Source organism: Diorhabda carinulata, chromosome 5, assembly GCF_026250575.1.
Source record: "Diorhabda carinulata isolate Delta chromosome 5, icDioCari1.1, whole genome shotgun sequence".
Taxonomy (NCBI): Eukaryota; Metazoa; Arthropoda; class Insecta; order Coleoptera; family Chrysomelidae; genus Diorhabda; species Diorhabda carinulata.
This window is the reverse complement of record NC_079464.1, coordinates 24,825,562-24,847,320: the sequence shown is the minus strand read 5'-3', so window position 1 is coordinate 24,847,320 and position 21,759 is coordinate 24,825,562. Positions and strand designations below refer to the sequence as shown.

General features: G+C 31.8%; 1 protein-coding gene across 1 annotated transcript in view; it reads right to left on the bottom strand.

Moving 5' to 3' along the window:
- Positions 1-21,759, bottom strand: part of LOC130894010 (connectin-like) — a 395,417-nt gene that overhangs the window by 327,284 nt on the left and 46,374 nt on the right. The gene's annotated exons all lie outside the window — the stretch shown is intronic.

Sequence of the window (21,759 nt, the reverse complement as noted above, 5' to 3'; positions counted from 1 at the left end):
AATTGACAGTGTCCACTGCTACAGAAATTATCGGGAATGAACCATGAAATTTACAAATTCAAACAAGTCTCTACGAACAAATTCTTGCCAAATTGAGCGACAAATGAACAGCCATCTCCACTATATGGAAATTTTGAATCAATAAGTAGACCTGGCAATGTTTGACGAGTATTTTTGACCAGTTTATTTTCTTGTTCAACTTTCGAATGAAATCTTTTTCGTGTACTTTTGCTATATTTGTTTGTTTATTTCAATTTTGGCACAGTTCTACCTCCATTTATGTTCACAGAAAGTTTATCCAAAGCATTGTAAATGAATTACATACCATTTGGATAAGTTGTTTTATAGTACCGTCTATTTGGATCGGTTTGCTTCCGGTTGAAGTTTTAGATGCTGATGTTATACTAAAGTTATTTCGAAAATATCTAAATGGTTTGCTCTCCAATTTTTATTCTTAGCACGGTTATTTTACACTCTGATTCCTATTGTTTCATTCTTTATTATTCTATTGCACAAATTCAATCGCTTCTTATCGCTTTTTATAGCTCAAGTTATTATTTTGGACCAAATAAAACTAAACATTTTATTTCAGAAACTCTTTTTCAATGATTCAAGATGTTATAAATGGGCTTATCTCCCGGGTCATAAAAATGTTGTTCTCATTGATTTTTGAATGAGCTATAACGTTATTTTCATTATAATTATATAAAATAAAACTACTTTGTTTTCGCCGTGTTTTATGCCATTTGTGCCGATTTTTGTTTTTTCTATCAATAAATTTATCACTACTGAAACTCGTAGGATTGACTTGAGCAATAGTCCAGTAAATTTTTTTGTAAGGCCAATTATTCATAAAATATTTCATGGGAGTTGTTGATTCCTCAAAACATTGAAATAAATATTCTTCTAGGTATAACGACTGTTTGTTAAAGATACTGATCCCGTTAATTTCTTATATTTGTGAAAAGCTATTAAAGGCATAAATTATTCCATTAAATATTTGTAGAGGAAATTAAGATGGTCCGACCATATTGACCCTTCAGTTTTCTGTTAATAGCAAAAGCGCAATATTTTTGAAGGTCACTGCACTTCAGGTAACCTATGAGTCATACTTATTTCTCATTTTACCGGAACGGATTTTCAAAAAAGTTACTTCCCTGTAACAAGCTTCTATTGGTCATAGATGCGAAATTCTTGAATTATTAAGTAAATTATTTCTAATTGAATATTGACAGTAGCTTTGAGTGTTTAGATGTTGTTTTATTTGAACTTCTATGGAGAGGAAAACGTATTTCTCAACTCCAATGTTCTTCATTTTACAGGACTGAAAGGGAAAGCAGGTGGAATCAGAGGTGAGTCGGGAATTTTCTCATTATTTATAAGCTTTTTAAGTGAAGAAATTATTCGTAAAACTGTTGATTCTACAAATGAAGATATTGTTCAATCACAAAACAAGTATAATGTTTCTCAATATTTCCTAGCCCATAGAGATGTTTTGGAGATCAGACAATGACGCTTTTCTGTCTGATGAGTCAAATTCCAAAGACGAAGATTTAGTTCTTATAAATGATGATAATCTGAAAGTTAGTTTCTCTTCACTGGAATATGACAGTAAATATGATTCACAACTCACTTCAAAAAAACCAGATGGTGTTGTAAGTTTCGAGTTAGGAAATGATTAAGAAATAATTTGGTCGGATAAACCTTTAGGTCCAAAATTTTCTAGGACTTCTCCAGAAAATATTGTTTTTCATTTACCAGGAACGGAAGAGAAAACACGTGGAATCAATTTCTTCTCCCCTCAGACGTATTGAAAATAGGCAAAATAAACCCTGGGCTTACATCTATCTGCAAAGAACATGCGATCTTTGCCTCACGCATATTTACTGGAAAGTGCCTTCTACTTTCTAAAATAAATTCTATTCTTATAATAATATTCAATTTCGGGCATGCTGCATATTGGTTTCAATTTTTGTTATCGTCTTATGTCCTCTGAAAAATCCCTTTTTGTATTTTGAAAGGGTTGTAAGAACATAAGTTCTCACCTATTATTGAGCCAATATTTTTAATTATTTTTTGAAAAATGATTTCTCATAAAATAAATAATGAAATTTTATACTGGAATTAAAGTATAAAACATAAAGAATGTGCAGACGAAGGGTTGACTATTATTTACCAGGACGAATTACTGGGTTAACAGGTATAAATAGGTATGTCAATACTAGTAACTTTCACTTTTAAGGACAATATATGTAAATTCTATGTGGCTTAATGCAACTGATTCTATGTGTGCGAAGTTAAACCCTCCAAGCTAAGGTTGGCATTTAGATGGTTTATTAAAACCAACACATGTTAACGGAGATTAAACTCCTCCAAAAATCCAGGACATTATTGAAATGGAAGTTAATGAGAAATAACTTGAAGGGTCAGATGAATCCGAGAATCGTAATTTAAGTTCAGATCAATCAGATATTGAATAGAAAATATTTATTAAAATTTTTTTTCATTAATATTATTTTTGTATTTTTGCTGTTCTGCAATAAAATTTTTTAATATCATACAAGATCTTTAGTCTATCTTTTTGTTATTTTTCTATTTGAATTTTTGGCAGTCAACCTTGTTTCCCTTTAATTTTTTTCAAAACGAGCAAAAACATTTCAAAGTAAGTGAATAATGTTTCTATTGACTACGTTAGTATATTTTGAGTTACAAAAACATTTCTTTTTAAGATATATTATTATACTTATAAGTTAATTTAATTGTTGTAACTAATGTTATATTATTTAATATTTTTGTCTTATATTAAATATATTAGATTGTAATGATTATAATTAATTAATTTGTTTGCAACATATTTTCAGCTGCTCCGGAATAACACATACTGATTTATATTAACTAATCAAGTGGAAGTAACTAGTATTGACATATACTTATACCCGTCAACCCAGTAGTTCGTCCAGGTAAATAATAGTCAACCCTACGTCTCCACTTTCTATACGTTTTAAACTTTAAGTCTAGTATGAAATTTTATTATTATCTTCATGTTGCTACATTTTATGAAAAATCATTTTTTATTAAATAATTAAAAATATCCTGTCCAGGATTTAACATATTTTCTAATATACTAAATTTATTATAAAATATAATTCTATTATCAACCCGGTGAAGGTCGATTTAGGATCGGATCTTCTACTACCTGTACGAGTATAAGAATTCACCTTTCCTATAAAAGATTAAGAAAATGCAATTGAGCAATTGAACCGTATGAATGCCGCTCATAACCTACACCGATGGATAAAATTACGAGAAGCTAATATCCATTCAGTTGAGTTGAATGATGATAATGCCCCAATTCAATGTTTTTCTGTATATTCTAGTCGTATTTTGGTTTATGTTGCAACATTTCTACATTTTCGTCATAATATTCTATACAGATCACCTATAGATTTTATATTCAAAAGTTTTTAATATTTCCTAAAACTCTCTATATCCTTGAGTAGCTCAAAATGGGCGAACAGCTGTTTTCAATCATTACAACGCATAGTGCAACAAGTGGCCTCGAAATTGCAAGAGACTTCGTGTTCCTTCACATCCAACTTACTCACTAGATTTACCACTATGCGACTCCTAAATTTTGTTTCTAACAACACCAACTACTGGAAAATTAACATTTTTATACAACTAAAAAGGCCACGACAAAGCGAGTGAAAATTGTTCCCAATGAATCTTTCCTGAAATGCTTTTAACGTTGAGATGAGTAGTAAATTCATATTTGATGTTATTTTGTTTTTAATTGAATATTTCGCACACCAAATATTTGTCACCGATTCTCGAAACGGATATAAAGATGGTGTTCGAAAAATGAGCGGAATAAAAATAAAATTAATAAAGATAGTTTAACTTTCCTCAGTTTCTAAACCGACTTTATTCTTTCTATATGTGTTTAATGCTATTAGTGAAAGGTATATAGATGTTAATCCAAGAAAACAATTGTAGAACATGCTAGAAACAACGGTGGAAAGTATCTATTTTTATTCTTCGAGAGTCCCGACACGCTAAATATGTAAAACTTAAAACGGCTTCTTGTGAATTAATCCAGACGTGTTTCGACGATTTTTCTATCTTTATGACAGACTCCATTTGTGTTAAGTTCCTTTACAGTTTGTCACATTTTTCCATCTACATTTGTTCCTTTCATATATGATAAAAATAATCTCAGCTTATTTTATGTATATCCTTGTTAGAGAATAACTTGAAGCGTATCCTGAATATGGAATAAGAAATTCAAATAATCTTAGATAGAAATAGGTGAATCAAATCTAAAAGCGTGTTACACTCTTATATAAATTTGTTTCATATGAATAATCTTCATACATTTCATCAAATTTCTATACATCTGGGCTTCACTCTAATTTCCAATTACATAACTTATTTAATAATAAGTTCATGGCAGAAACAATGTCATTTATATAACATATTGAATAATCAGGAATAAATAGTAATGAATAAAAATTATTTACAGCTCTATCAAGATAGTAGCGTCAAATTGGCAGAAATCAATAAAAAATATACAAAATTTGTAGCTAAAGTCGTAGGAAATTTGATTACAATAACTTTCCATCTAAATGTAAAAATTTTTAGTGGAAATGACTCGATCAGATGAGCAATCACACTCTGAAAAACTAGACGATAGCAAGTTCAGCCTTTTCTTATTAATATTCAATTCACAAGACACAAAACAAATTCATTATATCTTTTCTTAAAGGAACTCAATTTTGCTTCACTTGAAATTGGTCAAATAATAATGAGCCCGTTTTTGTCAAAAACTATACTTACAGTAGCCAGATTGGAACGAATTAATTTAACTAATGGAGGTACTGTGATAATGTCCACAAACAAAGTCTTTTCCAAAATAACATAGTTCAATATTCAATGTCTAAGAAAGAATTTAAATTCTTCATCGTCTACCATAACCTCTATATTGTTTCTAGTCATAGAACACATCACCCTGAAGTATATACTTTCTGTCATGATTTATTGACCTTACGTCTGAAAAACAAATTAATTTTATGTTGCGATCTTTATCTAACCTTATCTAAATTTTCAGCATGAGACAATAAAAGCCGCCTAAGATGTTTACTATAATTACAGACGCCATCATATTTTTGCAAAAGAAATATGTACAATTTAGAATTATATAAGAAATAAGGCTTACAAACTTCTTTACATACAAATAACACCAACATTGACGTCACTGAATCTGTAGAATCCCTAGGGCTTGTTTTAAACAATTCTTTTAAAAGGGTACTCTACAACAGTATATTAGGCCCTTTTTAAGTCGCATCTTCGATATTCCTATCCCCTCAGGGGTACGTGTTGTGCCACTCAATTTGAGTAAATGTTGAAACTACAAAAGATAGCTCTTAGATATTCACTCAGACTAAATAGTAGGACTCACTGCCGGAACTTTTGTAGAATATTCAAAGTATTAACTCTTTCTTCACATTAATAAAGCTATCATCAAGATTTTAGATTTATGTATATACATATAATGTTCTTGATACATTATATTATTTATAATGATGGGAGGGTTATTGTCGAAGAGTCAATATTAATTTATATGTACGTGGTATATGTTTTTTAAGCAACTATAATTGTTTTCTAACTCGTTTAATCTGGTTTTCGTTTCCTGTTTCAGCATCTTCTCAGTAATTTGAGTGTATATGATTCGTGCTACATAACTTAACTATCTGAACAGACAAATGTACTACCTAATACTGCACGAATCTAGAAATATTTTCTTTATGACATATTGCATTCGAATGATCACAGTCGCCTTCCTGCACATCTAACTAAATTCACTATTTCAACTCGCTATGTTACCACAAGTTTTATTTTTTGAGATACTGCTGTTAGATTAAAATGCTCAAAGTCCTGTTTGACTTTTGTACTGAATACTCACGCTTGCATCATATCTACGAATTATCGTCCCAGATATTTGAAAGCTTGACCGTTCTTCCTTGCTCTAATGGAACGGTGAATACATACCTATTTATTCCAAAAAACCAAGCGACCATTTGTTGGATTTCGCTCATTTTGAAAGACCCATCGAGGCGATTGGTGTTTAGTATCAATTTCAATTGTATAAATCCATGATTCGTTGCCCGTCACGATCTTATAAACATCTTACAGCAACAATGTCTTCCGGTACAACATCTTATTTTGGATGACCTTTACGAAATTCATCTTGTAGCGAAGTGCGACCCAGCGAAACACTGCTGTTGGTTTGAACTACGTCGAAAGTCATAGAAAATCATCGCACGAAAATGTTTTTTGATTATTTTGGCCAAGACTAATATTCCAATAGCACTCGTATGACAACACGTTCTGAGTACGTTCACCAAAAATATCTAACTTTGTGATGGCGATATTAGACTTGATATATTCACATCAGTATTGCCATATCTCAAAACTTGAGTAGCAGCCTTCGTACAAGAAGAGATGTCTAACAGCTGATTGGTTCCAATGTTATTGTATCTAATCAGATTGATACAACCTCTCGTGCGAAGCCTTATCCGAAGTGAAGACAACATCAACTAACAATGTTCTCCATATGAGGTAGATTTGATTTTTAATGGCTTTGAGTAGTCGTCCAATTGTTATTACCGAGTTTTTGGTTCCCTCACATATTTTATTTCTTCAAAATGATTATTGACCTAATTAATAGATGTAACACTCTCATTTGTTCGCCAAAATCATTCCACCTAGTTACGGAGTACTAAATTTCTATTTTTATTTTACAATAATACGATTCAGCCTCATTTTGTTGCAATAATAAAATTTGTTATCGTTATTCTATTTAACAAAGTTGGAAGAGGAGATTTCACATAACAGTTTCAATAGAAGGATTCAGACTAATGAAGGCGTGTTTAAATACCTCTGCCTAAATCATGTGCCGTAAATCGTAATAGGGATTTCTCCATATAACCATTCTGCAATGTGATGGGTTACTACGAAGATATCGTGATGCCATTACATAGGATTTTTTCTTTCTTCGGGTGTTTGTTTTGTTTGTTTTACAATTATCTCGAACCCATAGATGTATTCACCTATTTTCAAAGTAGCAATAATATATACAAAAATAGACGGAACTATCTCATTTTAATATCAAATTCGATGAATAATTTGTGAAGTCTCTTTCTGCTTATAAAGAGCAATTTTTTCCATCAACTTCATCTATTATTCAAGTATATTTCTCATTATCTGAACGAACAAGTAACAAGGCTCTAGGGATTTATAAAGATACTCTTCTTCTTGAAGGCTGTAAACGAAAATATTAGAAAAAACAGCAGCATCATTATATTATTCAAAGCATTGCCTGTTGGAATGGTATTACTTTTTTCTCCTTGTTCTCTCAAAATTGATTTACATTATGTTCTTCGCAAATTGAGCATTTTTTTAGAACAACGGTTCAAAGAAACAGCCGTATCCAACTAAGTTATATATTTATATGGAGTTTTCTAAATCTATAAAACTGGCCATCGTTGAAATTTACAACATTCATAATAATTTATACATATCATATCAGGACTTTTCCGAAACTATAATCGGTTTAACCTTATCATGATCTGAATATTTGGAAACTAACCCGGGTCACGTTTATTGTTAGAAAACTGATCGAGTTAATCGAGTCGTAGTCATAAGGATTTTTTTCTACCCTGGTAAATCTGAGGGCACATGCGATCAGATGACGGGTTATTTCATTTGTCTATGGCTCTTTGAACATCGAAAATTATTTATTCCCAACTAAATAGCTGTCTATTATTAATTCTCATGAGCAATGTCTTGGATAGTTAACTGAAGTTACTAATGAATTGTAACGAAGTCTTTGCCAGCTATATTATGAGCGTTTACCTATTGGAAACGTGGCAATGAAACACTAAAGTAGACTTAATACTTAATGAATTCATCGTCTGGGAAATAATCAATTGACATTTGTGGTGGCTTTGAGTTGTATGTATTCTTGTGAATATTTTGAATTTATAGGATTCAAAATTTAATATTCAAAGTGACATTGATAGAAATATTGATCAATTGAAATATTCGTCTTCTTCTATATATTTCCATTAATCAACAATCAACATTTGAAGCCCATGACTTATTTTACTTTTCTCATCGGTCTTCAACTAATTTCACAATACCTCTCCACAAGTTGTTATTCTGTTATTTTGCGTACAAATTCGGTTCTACCTCTCTAGTATCCTTCAGAACTACATCCAATGATCTTTTCTTTCAACTCCCTCTCCTACTTGTTCCCCCTTTCCACTTCTTCAATAGCCCTTTTTGCAAATCCCGGCATTCTTTTAGTATGCCCAAACAATCTTACTCTTTAAGCTTTTATGTATCTTATGGGCATTCTTCTCCATAATCCTGTACCTGTTTTTGTTCCCTCAAAGTTTCCCTGACACCTTCATTTCTCACACAACCAGTCTTGTTTCTTCAGCATTTGTTTATCTTCCTTATGTAACTATTGGTCATATTATTGTTCGGTATATTCTTATTTTGGTTGCTCTAAATAACTCCTTTCAATTTATCAATTTACTCAATAATCTCAAGGCTTCAGTTACTTTGGCTATCGTCTGCCCGTTCTTCATTTTTTGACAGTGTTGTTCCCAGATACTCGAAATCACCAACTTTTTCTATTTAATATGTTTTATTCCTTCTGGATCTAATCCCTATAGATTCCTTTTAATCATTCCCATTTTGTTTTAGCACTATATACTTTGTTTTCTCTAAATATATTCTTGATTCATAATGTTTTGCAACCTCTTTTTGTTTACAGAATGATCTTAACATTTCTTTCTGTGTTCTAGTTAATAAAGCTGAATCATCTGTAGATGAACGAGTTGAAGAAGCGAATACTGAGTCATAAGGATACTTCCTCAGGAGCTGAATACTTAGAATTGGGAGTAAAGGAAGATTTAAAAGTTGTGACACACATATCCGCACCGCGCTCGCATCACGATATTCTCGAGTACTGTCTACGATACGGTGACAATCGTTGGAGAATTCAATTTCTCGCATCACCGCCGAGCTACTGCTATCAGTATTCTCTCACGTTTCTTTTTCTTTAGTATACTTTTAGGTTTGAGCTTGTTCTCAATATTTCTTTAATTTGGATTGACCACAACAGGGAAAAGAAAACGGAGAATCTTCTAAGAAAGAAAGCAACGCTAATGTTCGTTTCTGAACATTCTAAGTGATAATTTCTTTGCCACGCTTTCCAGTACTATGTGGAGAGGTGAGAGATCTAGAATTACTTCTAGTGCAGCTGTTGGGCAAGATTTCTGTTTCACACAAGCAAACAAGTCTTTGTACCTTTGAGAAATTTTTCCTTGTGGTATTCAGCACTCCAAGCCAGTACCCAGTATATGTGTTGATTAGTCTCACAATTACCATGTACATCCTTAGGATCATTGGGTTACAGCCCCAATTCCTTCTTTCAAAGTTTCTGCATACTACCAGGCGTGAAATAATTTTTTGCACTTAGATAAAATCTAAAAGAAGCAGAACACTTAGTAAGGAATGTTTGAGACGATCAATTAGTTATTAGTTATTAATGCTATAGGTGTTTCCAGTAAGTAGATTGATATTTCCAAATAGTGAAGGTCACCGATTAGTTATCACTCATATTGGAAGTGATAATATATTTGTTGATAGAGGCTTGGTAGGTATTTTAGTTAGGTTTTTAGTATACCACAAAAATATGATTGCTGATGTTTTTGAGAGATATAAACAATAGATTTATTAACGATCAATTATGTTATAGATATTCCAATGCCATTTAATATTCAAGATTGGAGGAACCATTATAAAACGCTACCAGGAAATGCAAGAACTCTCTAAATGTCTAATAAACCGAGAATCACTGAAAAAAGTCATTTAAACAACAATGACAAAAATGTTAAAATATAGTTTAAATTAAATAGCGAAAGAACATGTAGTTGAAGTGGAGCGGTTATCTTATCACTGTTAAGTTTAACCTTCTTGAACTAATTTCGGTTTAAATGAAGCGGTAGGTCGCGTGAAACACACCGGACAATTGGCTTAATGCTATAAGCAGAGAAAGATAAATTCCAGAACTTTGATATGTTAATAATGGAAACAATAGAAGTAATTATTAGAGAATCGAGGAAACTGATGATAATGAATATTTATATAGAGAAAACGACTTATGACTTAGATATATAACTCTTTTTATGAGTTTATGAGTCTCTGGATTTTTATTTGCTAGATAGATTTATAAATATTTCTCAATTATCTTGTTTATGGGTGGAGTTTGAATTTATTTTATCAAAATATTTTCATAATCAATAAAACGTAATTTCCATTCAGAAGAAACCTGAAATTTAGACATTTCAGCAACAAATTCACTATTAATTTAAATGAGCTTATTAATACTGAACAACAGATTAGGATTTTTTGCTAGTGCGTCATGATTACATATTAAATCGATGTATACGAGGGTAGCTAGTTAAGTTTTGAAATATAGTCACACTCATGTGAATAAGTCAAATCTGAAATTCTCATCATACATTTCGACATTTTTAATGTTTTACAAAGTTAGATTAGATTGAATTCAGTATTAGGGCTTCGGCTTTGAAATTTGACAACACTGATGTAAATATGTCAAATCTGACATTGCTAATAAGTTTGACATTTCAATGGCGAACGTACTCAGAATGTGTTGTTAAACGAAGGCTATTTAACTTGTTCAAAGTTACTCGGAACATTGATGTGGAATAAAATCGTTAAAATCTTCGATGATTTTCGATTCGCTTCGACTTTTGGTTTTGAAGCACCATCTTGAGCCACCATGTTTCACTGCTTTTCAAAATTTGATCGTAGTCGCACTTCGTTACAGGATGAATCTCGTAAAGGTCGTCCAAAATCGACTATTTTGCCAGAATACATCGAAGCTGTGCATCACAAGATCGTCATGTGACATACCGTGAGATTGAGGTATATGTAGGAATCAGTTCCTTTTGCAAACATGGCTGACAAAAAGATTTGTTCGCGCTGGACAACGCATAATTGGACAATCGCTCGTATTGATTGGTGTAAAGATATAGCGGTAAAGTCGAATCGCGGGGCTTCAAAAGACGTCTATGAGATCGTTTCTTGTTGATCCGTCGACAACCTATAGTTTTAATGGACAAGTTCTCAGTGCTCTTCATCAATACCATCAGTTCTTATAATTGAAAGCTTTCCGTTGCATTGTTCATTCTCCATCGTCTTTCATCCTTTTAACAATGCATTGAACCGCCAAAACACAAACACCTAGTCTCTCAATCAAACATTGTCGACGTAGAACTGCTGAAGATCTCATGATACACCACTACTTTAAATTATTGAACGCTCTGTAAAATCCGATTTCGCAAAAACCTTGTCTACTCAAAACATATTCAAGTTAAAATTATTGCTAATCTTGACCGTTGTTGAAAACGATTAAATGATATTTTCTGCGCAACCTCCGGCTATTCATGATTCTTGCTATGAACCAAGTATCGAAAAGACCGTCTCGGAAACAATACCTTGGTCGGCTGGAACACGTAATTTCTATTGCGCAGAATCGTCATTGTACCAGAGACGGTTTTTTGATGGAATGGAACAAGCCTTTTGATTCATGTATGTTACAATTTCAATATTGCGAAACAGGGAGGAAATAATAGCGCGTGTTTATCGCCCGAAAAGCGTGCTTCATGTGTACAATACAAATAATTATCAGATGTTCTCTTTGAGGGCTTGTCATTTGAATGTAATCTTATAGTCCAGTTGCTAATAAGGCGGACCAGTATCTTACTTAACAAAGGAGTATCTACCATTTTGGTTCCGGTTAATTAGAATTATAAGTGCAACGAATCTTAATGGATGATAGATTGCAATGCATAAAATATTTTGAATATTCCAAAAGCTTCGATAATATTTTTAAGTAATTCTCGGAAATACGAGTAGCATTTGGATTTTATATTCCTAAAAATTTGCATATAGGTGTGACGATTGTATTTACCTGGTCTGGTAACTTGCATTGTCCGTTATAATTAATTCAAAAGTCAGTGAAAAGTGAATATGATATTTTTCAATGTATCTTTTCATATGCTCGCTGTTCATGTGGTGGAAATAAACCCATTCGCGGTTGGTTTAGTAACGCTCTGGTATAACAGGTGTAATACTTTTCAAAAGTATATCAGTATAAGTGATTTTTGTATGTTCTAAATAATATAATCATTGTCATTTAAAATTTGCCAAAATAGGTTCGTAGTTTATTTTCCACTTGCTAATTTTTGAAAATTCACAAAATATATTTTAGAGAATGAATAATTCATATACTTCACAACAATTTCATAAGTCTGAAAACTTTGCAAAAAAAATTCCCACTAATTGTTCTGAAGAAATTTTTAGGAAAAATAGAACATAATCTACAGGGTGTTTCAGAAGAAGGTGATCCTCTCTATACACATTTCTTACGATTTTATCGCAACTATTAAAAACATTGTATTGAAATTTCATACGAATATGTTTTGGAAGCTGATACATTCAATTAATTTGTTGTTATGTCTGACTTCCATAGAGGGTGCTGGTTACACGGTTCGTACCAAGTAGTACTGAACTTCGTCATTTAATTTTACACTAAAAAATTACTTTTGATAAAACCCGATACTGTATGCCATTTTCCGAATATTTTGATTTGAAAATTATGAAGTTATGTCAGATTTCACATATTCACATCAGTGTTGCCAGATCTCAAAGCTGAAGTAGAAGCCCTAGTTTCAATTTTCTCAAGGTTACTCTTTCGAACATGGTTTCTTGATATCTAGCGCTGCAATTAGACATAGACTTTCGAATTTATCAAAAATAACTAGGATTTTGAGTGATTATGGGAGTCACAGAACACTTTTATATACATGAACATAGTAGCAGTGTATTATTTGACTCTCTTTTCAACCCTTTCAACCCACTGAACTATTTGCTGCTGTGATTAGCACAGATGGAATGAAATCAGTTAATTCATCCATCAGATTGCATATATTCGACAGAGGACAAAATGAATTTTCATTTTTTAATGTTGTCTAGATCCGGATTTGAATCCAAATCATCTTGGTCAGTAATCAAAGCACCATATTACTTACCTATCCAAATGACTGATAATATGATAGTTCAGCTATGGAATTTTGTTTTTCAACTAAAATAAATCGTATTAAGACCCATTAATGCCGTGTCACATAAAGTAGTCATTCTTTCTACATAACTATATACAATGCTTCAACCAGGACAAAAGTCATGGTGAGAGAATGTGTGATGAAAAAATATGCAAAGACAACTAATTATGAAAGTCAATTGAATATAAATATATATAATCTTTCGGTTTTATTCACAATGAAACAAATTGAACTACTATCAATAGTAAGTGAGTAGTTATAATAAACGTCATAAGCCCCATGAGATTCAACAGAGAGATATATACTTCAAGAAGTACTATACTCACAGTTAGCTTCATTTGATTGAAAAATGATTATGATCCATAATACAGAGCCGCTGGCACTGCATTGTAATAACCATGACTCCCGCAGTTTGGGCAACGATCCAGGTTACCAACTTTATTCAGTTTTCTAAAAGAAAACGATTAATATCCCTCGCTTGAACACAAAATCAATCAATTACACCACTTTCGTAATCTCTTTGAACGTCAGTAACTATCCCTCTATATTGAAATATTAGCCAGCTTAATATATAATTACTAAATCTTTTATATGTTACAAAAAGATTTTAAAAGAATATGTAGGCAGTAACATCATTTGGAACTTCTGTTTACTACTGGAGAGATATACGTCAAAATTAAGAATAAATTGGTACCTTATTATTAAACTATTTTTTTCAACACTCAGTTCGTGGTCATTTCCAAGAATGACAATATATCATTTTATTCGAAGAGTTATTTTTGTATGAAAATCTAAATTTCCATAATTTTCTCATTCTTTCTTCTTTCCAAGTATTTCAAAAGCCACTTCTTCCCAGTTTAGTGTGAATTGTCTCTCCAAATCTTATCTAAAGATTGCATTAACTAATTTCATAATATCGTTGAAGATCATCTCCATTTCTCAGATAGATCGTCTCCATCACATTGTTTACTTTCAAGGATATCTCCTAGAATTTATGATTGATCATAATTATGTCTTCATGCTTATCTGGTGCCTTTGAACATGTCTTTTAATTCCTTTAATTTGATCTTACGCAGTGTGGAAAGTTCAAATGAGGTGAATAAAAAATTTTAGTTATTGTATATTTGTATATTTGAGATATTCCTGAACACGTTTAAATCCAAATTAGTCAAACTAAAAAGGTGATTACTATCTTCGGCCAGCTTTGGATGACAAGTACAATCTTCAATATGTCAATCTACCTCTTATATTTTTCATCAAATATTCCATGTTCGATTCCAGGTTTGATTAGTTGAAAGTTGCAAAATCGAAACGTTTTCTTTCATTTACTTACCGTAGGCAACAATAATGAAGTAATTTTGTATTTCTAGTATATCTTTTGTATTTGTATTTCCTGTTTATTTGGATGAGAATAAAGTCGAAACGTCAATTTTTATCTGAAATCAAGAACATTTAGAATTTTTTTTCATCTTTTATAGCTTTTTCATTATTATGAATGTGACCATTTCTAAAAATTTTCTTTTTCGTATATTCAATTCCGTCCCAACAATTTTTTAATCTTCATAATCAAAATTATGTTTTTCGATATTTCATGGTTCATTGAAGCAATTTTATTTTTTTTATCGTATTGATGGGCTTTTAGTCTATTTTCTAAATACTGAGATGTCTGCCCTATGTAGACGTATTGTATATGCGTCACAATTAGTACAAGGCACTCAATATAATTATAATTTCACTTGTTTTGTTCTATGGTGTTTTAGATACTAACTTAGTGAAATATTTGGATAATGTATTATGTCTTTTATGACTTATACTAATATCATATTTATTGTATTAATTCGATATTTGTTGGGAAGAATTTTTTGATGCTTCGTTTCTGCTTGGATTTTTAATTGATTGCAGTATCTGTTTCTCCTTTTCTTGAATATGTTATCTTCCCTTTTTTCCCGGTAATTATTTTCTTTCCATGCAGTTTTTGCTTTTTGAATTGCTGAGCATATAAATTGGGATCTGATAGGTGGATAGCTCTATCAGCCAAACTTATTATCACTGATCTTTTTTGTGACATAGGAATTGAAGTTCAAATATCTTGGGGACCAAGTTGGTTTTGTATACCATTCTGTTCTTATGTTATTTGTAATTTCATATAATGTGATATCAAAAACATTTATTCAATTATTTCGTCAACTTCGAATGTAGTAGAATGTAGTAGAATGAAGTTTTCTATGATAAGATTTGAATTTTTGAAGTGTGTCTTTAATTTGATCATTTCATACGACAGTAATGCAATCATCTACATGCAATATTTATATCAAGTTTGCTTAGGACAGTTTCCTCAAGATCTTCCATTACTAATTGTGCTATAACACTTGAAACGGAAGCTCCCATAGCACAAGCATTAATTTTTTTGGATATTTCATTTTCATATTTGAAGTATGTTGTATATTATATTTATATTTCAAATTCATAGGTTTAATACCACATAAATCCATCCACCTAAAATCTTAATTAATTATTTCCCAGAAAATGAATACATAAGTATTCGAAAGCTTGGAAAATATATTAAAGTTAGTTCACTTTTGTGTTTCATTACCACGTTCCCAATAAGATTTATCTATATCAATTATACCGATATCGTCTTGATTTCAGGTCTCTTAATATAAATACTCAACTTGTTAGTGTCAATATCCATATTTTGATAAAGACTGAAAGTGGTCCAAACGTCAAATTTTTATTTGTTTTCCAAAAATTATAAAACTAATTTTAAAACAGAAGAGACCTACAATCAAAACGATTTAGAAAGATAAATATATATAAAAGGTCTAAGAAATTCAAGAAATATATATTTTGTTGATAAATTTTCTTACTTTTACTTTTTCAGGTGTATGGCATGATGGAGTTGAAAATTACGAATCATCACTTTTGAAAGAAGTGGTAATTAGTTTCTTGGAAAGTCTAAATATCTCTGCTCAATAACCATTAAACAAATGGCCCAGTTATTTGTTCGTCTAGAATCCCACACCACACATTTACGGACCAACGACTCGGATGTTGGATCTCCTGCATCCAACGGGAATTCGTTTCGGACCAGTAGTGCATATTATGGCGATTTTCTCTACCATTACTATGAAAAGTGGCCTTATCTGTCCACGAAATTCGTGAAAGTATTTCATATAAATAATATAAAACAATTTGCTTTTTATAATCATACAGAGTATAAATCAGTGCTTGGGTCTAATCTTCGATTTCCCAAAAAGAAAATAATTGTAATATTCTGATATTATAAACAAGATATTGGAAAATATTAATTTTTGACTAACTCGTCAATCGTTTTGATGTGTCTACTGAGTATAAGATACTGCATACTGATATTACACCGGTTTTATATTATAAAAAGCTATGGGAGTAAAATATCTATTGCGACCAATAATTCAAATAAAAATGATGATTGCACAATACTAAGTATGAAGGGTGGCAAGTAAGTTCAAGCAATAATTACATGAATTAATTTAAGGGAAATGAGTGAAGTAAAAAAACTTTCATGTCCCTGGCAGGAATAATATTAGAGGAAAAATAGGAACAACTCTAGATAAGAGTACGATTTTGGGTATTTGAATTATTTAAATGTGCTGGAAGTAGAGATGTAAATAAACTGCTGGTTTGCTTTTCAATAAAATGAAAATTAATAGTCTCAACAAAATATTTTCTAGCCTTGGATGTACTTGACAGGATGTTATGTCTAAGTATATGGAAATGGCTTTTAGAGAGGTTTTTACTGTTATTTCAATTTCTGTATTCACTTTGATCCATGAAATTGAATATATCCCTGTTCAATAAATGAAAGTTTCTACCTGGTTCATATTACATATTTCACGACAATCTCAGTTTCTATTTAAGTACACAAAAATATTGTTCAGTTCATAAAAGAAAGTCCTTTGTATGGAAATACTGTTTCTTGGAAACATTCCATTATTCATGAGTTTTTGTAAATTGGAGTAGACTTATTCATCAAGTGAAATTGAACGTTTATCACAGCTGAAATCCGTTTTAGTCCTATGAAATGGAGAACACAATTACCAGAAGGCAAGATGGCATTTTTAAATGTAGGTTAAGTTTAGCATACCTTTGGAAACTTTCGAATTAAAAATGTTGATATACTTTTTTTAATGGAAAACTATTATTTAGAGATATATATATCACTATCAAAAACATGGAAAAATAGGAAGAAGGTATCGTGTGAAAAATTTATAAATTGGAATTGCTTTTAAAAAATTTTCGCCATTTTGCATTTCTACATTCATGTTTATCGTTTTTTCTCGGAATTCAACTTCGGTTACGATCCCTCATGCTCGGTAACTGTATTGAACAGTGCGCTGTGCTAAGATGCTAAGAATTTGTTCATTCTAGTTCTAACTAGTTTTTAGTGAAAGTAAAGTTGTAACATATGACAAAGTCTGGTAACCAGTCTGGTAAGTAATTTTTTACTTAAAAATTGGCAAGGGTCAAGGCCGGGTCAAGCTTATGCCCTTAGAACTTTCCTCTATGGGTGATGAATCATCATAAAACTTTGTACACATAATCTGTGAGGTACTAGAAATAACATTATATACTTTTTATAAAAAAAATATTTTTTACAGAAATAAAAAGAAATTTGTCAACAAATATTATCATTTTGCTACTTCAGCGCAATCTAGCATACAGTAACGAAGTTCAAACACCCAATTCAATTGACTATAGTTTCAGCTGTTTTGAATTTTTGAGGTAAGGTAGCATCATTATTTTCAACTGTCACTGAAAGCGTATGTCTCGGAAGCGTGAATCTACATTATCTAGAAATTTGTCACGGGCTCGTGCAGCACAAGTTACACGAAATCAAGAATCTTTGCTGCTAAAACACCTCTTCAGACCCAAAGTCGTTTAGAAAGATATGCTCAGCAGCGGGTAGCTAGAAGAGCGATAGAAACACCAGAACAGTCACAGGCTAGGAGAATTGATACCACGCGCTCTCGAAATTTCATGTGTTAGGAGTGGTCCGTATTTAATGATAATGGATTTCAATGTGACCCTACAATGGAATATCACAAACATCCTCTAATAATTATTGGCTCAATGAATAAAAAATGTCAATAATAATGAAATTGCACGAGAGCTAGATTATGATATCACAGGACTACAACATCAAGTGACAGAATTAGTCCCTCAATTACCTCCAGAGCAAAATTATGTTTTCCATCAAGTTTTACATAGAATAGATTCCGGCAATGCTGGACTCTTGTTTTTCGACGCACCAGGAGGAACCGGAAAAACGATAGCAGTTGTCGTAGCTTATAGGAAATTATATTTTAACATTTGTTATTGTATTTCAATAAAGCATATTTTGAAACATCATTGTACGTAGTAGTTTATAAAAATCGATATACCAACCAAGCAATAAAATTTAAGTGATCATATTGATATATTTCTATTATAATGATTTCTGATACTTATTTAATGGATTCGATGCGAGCGAGGCCGCGGGTGAAAGCTAGTATTACATAATTCTCATGGCATAGGCTGCATGCATTATTATTATGGAATTTTTGAATGAAAAAAATGTAAGCTTTTGAACAAATGGATAAACGAGAAATTTATTTCTAATATCACTTTCGTATCTCAATTGTAAGTCAAAATATTCCATAGATTAATATTGGACGTCGTTTGACACGTCTCTTACCAAAGTATGATGACTGCCACTAACAAAACATACATGATTAAACCAAACAAATTCGTAATTTTAAATTTTATTCAATATTTTGTGACCAGTTTAAACCAATTTAAAAATAACAATGTTAATTGAAATGAGCTAGAAAGAAGTAACTAGACTGTTGAACTCAGGCTTTTGATCAAGAGATCAAGAATTGCACCTTGTATTGCATGATATCTAACGTCCTTATGACAATTATATTCAAAATTATCAGACTCAGGATTGGCTGGAGACTTTTTCATATTATTTCCTAAAAAATCTTTTTCGTAGTGGTATCTAATCTTTTTCCAAGTATAGACATTGTTTGGTTCGTTTTGGCTGTAGTTTTAGTTCCATTTATTTACATTATTCATCTCAATCGATATTTCTACCTCACCCACAATTGTATTATAAATTCAGCACATAAGTACTTACATAAATCCGAATGATTGACCTTACGATGAATTAAAACACATAAAAGATGTAGCACGCGAAAGCTTTTTCCAGAATTACGAAAAAAGATAAATTGGGAATAAAAAAGCAACCAGGGAAATGAAAAAAAATAGAAACTACAATCAAGGCAGTATGAAATAGGACTTCTAGATTAAAAATTCAAGACGTACCGGAACATAATATGCAATTATCACGAGAAGAAAAACAATATAAAAGTCGGAAACATCCAATAGTATATTACACATTGAGGTGGGGAGAATTTCATTACTATCAAGAGATTCGATATAGTTTACAAAGATGCAAAGCGTCAAGGTTAGATATGATCTATGATATTGAGCCTATCGGACGGACGAATTAGTGGAAATGAAAATTTTATATTTTGCTTCATTAAAAAAAATTCGGTTAAAATCAAAGATTCCAAAACACAAACAAGTAGATCATTAATCATTATTGATCCAGTATGGGTGAAAATCATTCAAGAATACATGAAGATAAAACATAGAAATTGATGGATTTGTTCAGCTTAGAGAAGGAATAGAAAGAAATCAACCAATTGGACACAATACAATAGCCAATTTTTTCCAAAAAAATTGCTACTCTCTTAAATTTAGTGGACTCGAAAGGCTTTACAAGCCACGCTCTAAGAAGAACCGCCGCTACGTTACTTACCAACAGCGGTGCAATTGTACTCCAATTTAAAAGGATGGGAGGATAAAAATCTAATACTGCCAATATGCTGTCCCAATGTGCCATGTCTTTTGAAGCTATTGCAAGTAGTTCGCAGTTAGAAACTCCAGCGCTGGTACTGGCCTAAATATTTTTCTATAAACGCTTATAAAAATTCAATTTTAACCATCAATTTCAATAGTTTGTTGTACATGCAAAGGACCAGGAGATAACCTACCTCATATAATTAGAAACCAGATTGACTATATTCTAGTAAACAAGAGATTCTGGTGTCATGAAGGTAACAACATCTTGGTGCAGACATTGCATCACAATCCTCTGATAGCCGATATTAAAATCAAGCTCAAAAAAGTCCAAACGCGTCCAATAAAAATGAAACTGGATATCACAGAAAACGATTGAAATTGAAAAACAAATTGAAAACGATATTTACATCCAAAGAGGCAAATAAAACATGAAGTTGACAGTACAAAGATCTGGAACAAAATTAGATCACATTTCGAATATGATAGAAAAACACATTAAAACGAGTCCAAGACAAAAAAACAACAAAGGATGACTGACAAAATCCTAGACTTGATAGAGCAAAGAAGACGACAGAAAAATATTAGGAAAAAATATAAACATGTTGTTTCATGTGCGACGTGCACTAACATTACTGAAAATTGAAGAAAATGTAATTTCTGATAATAAGAAAACTGTACTAGATTTTTGTTTGATGGTCGCGGGCCGGATTTCAACGCTTTACGGGCCGAAGACGGCCCGCGGGCCGTAGTTTCTCCATTCCTGATGTTGGCTGCTACATTACTGATCAACGGGATCCCGATAAGGAAATAAAATGTAGAATAGACGTAGCTGGTACAACATTTTTTTAAAATGAGATCACTCTTCTCTAATTATAATTTGAAAATTTCAAATCCGGACACGGATGATCAAATGTTACATATGATCAGTTCTCTTATATGGTGTCGAAGCATGGACTTTAAAAATATCTACCATTATTCTCTTAGAGGCTTTTGAAATGTGGCTAAAGTTACCGTGGACTGCTATGCAAACAAACGATGCAGTCCTTAACAGAGCAAATGCGGTTCGTGAGTTGGTGGATAAAATTAAATGCAGGAATCTTGCTTATTTGGGACACATAATGCGTGGTAGTCGGTTTAGTATACTCCAGTTGATTATGATGAGTAAAGTTGAAGGTCGTAGAGAAATTAGAAGGAAACAAGCCTCTTGGTCGCCAACGTCAAGGAGACTTGATACGGCACGCTAAGAAGAAAAAGTTTGTTGTATTTTGATTCATTGTTGGTTTTTATTGTTTGACATCGAATAGGTATTATAAGATTTGTCAATGTGCTCTATTTTAAAATATAAGAAATAATCATCTAGAATAAATGGGAAAAATTTTAACGATCACAATATTTTATGGGGAGAGAACTGCGGGCCGGAAATGAGGGCGGATGTAGAGGTGTGTAATATAACTCTTTCTAACTTCTAATGACATTAGTAATGACAGCATTGCTTATATGGTGATAAGTAAAAAATATTTTATTCGCCTAGAAAAAATTGAGGAAGTAAAACCTGAAAACCTTATCTGAAACAAAACTTTCAAAAATAACTGTAACAGAACATGCAATATAAATTGAAAAAAGCTGCAAAGTTTGGCGTTAACTAGCCCTT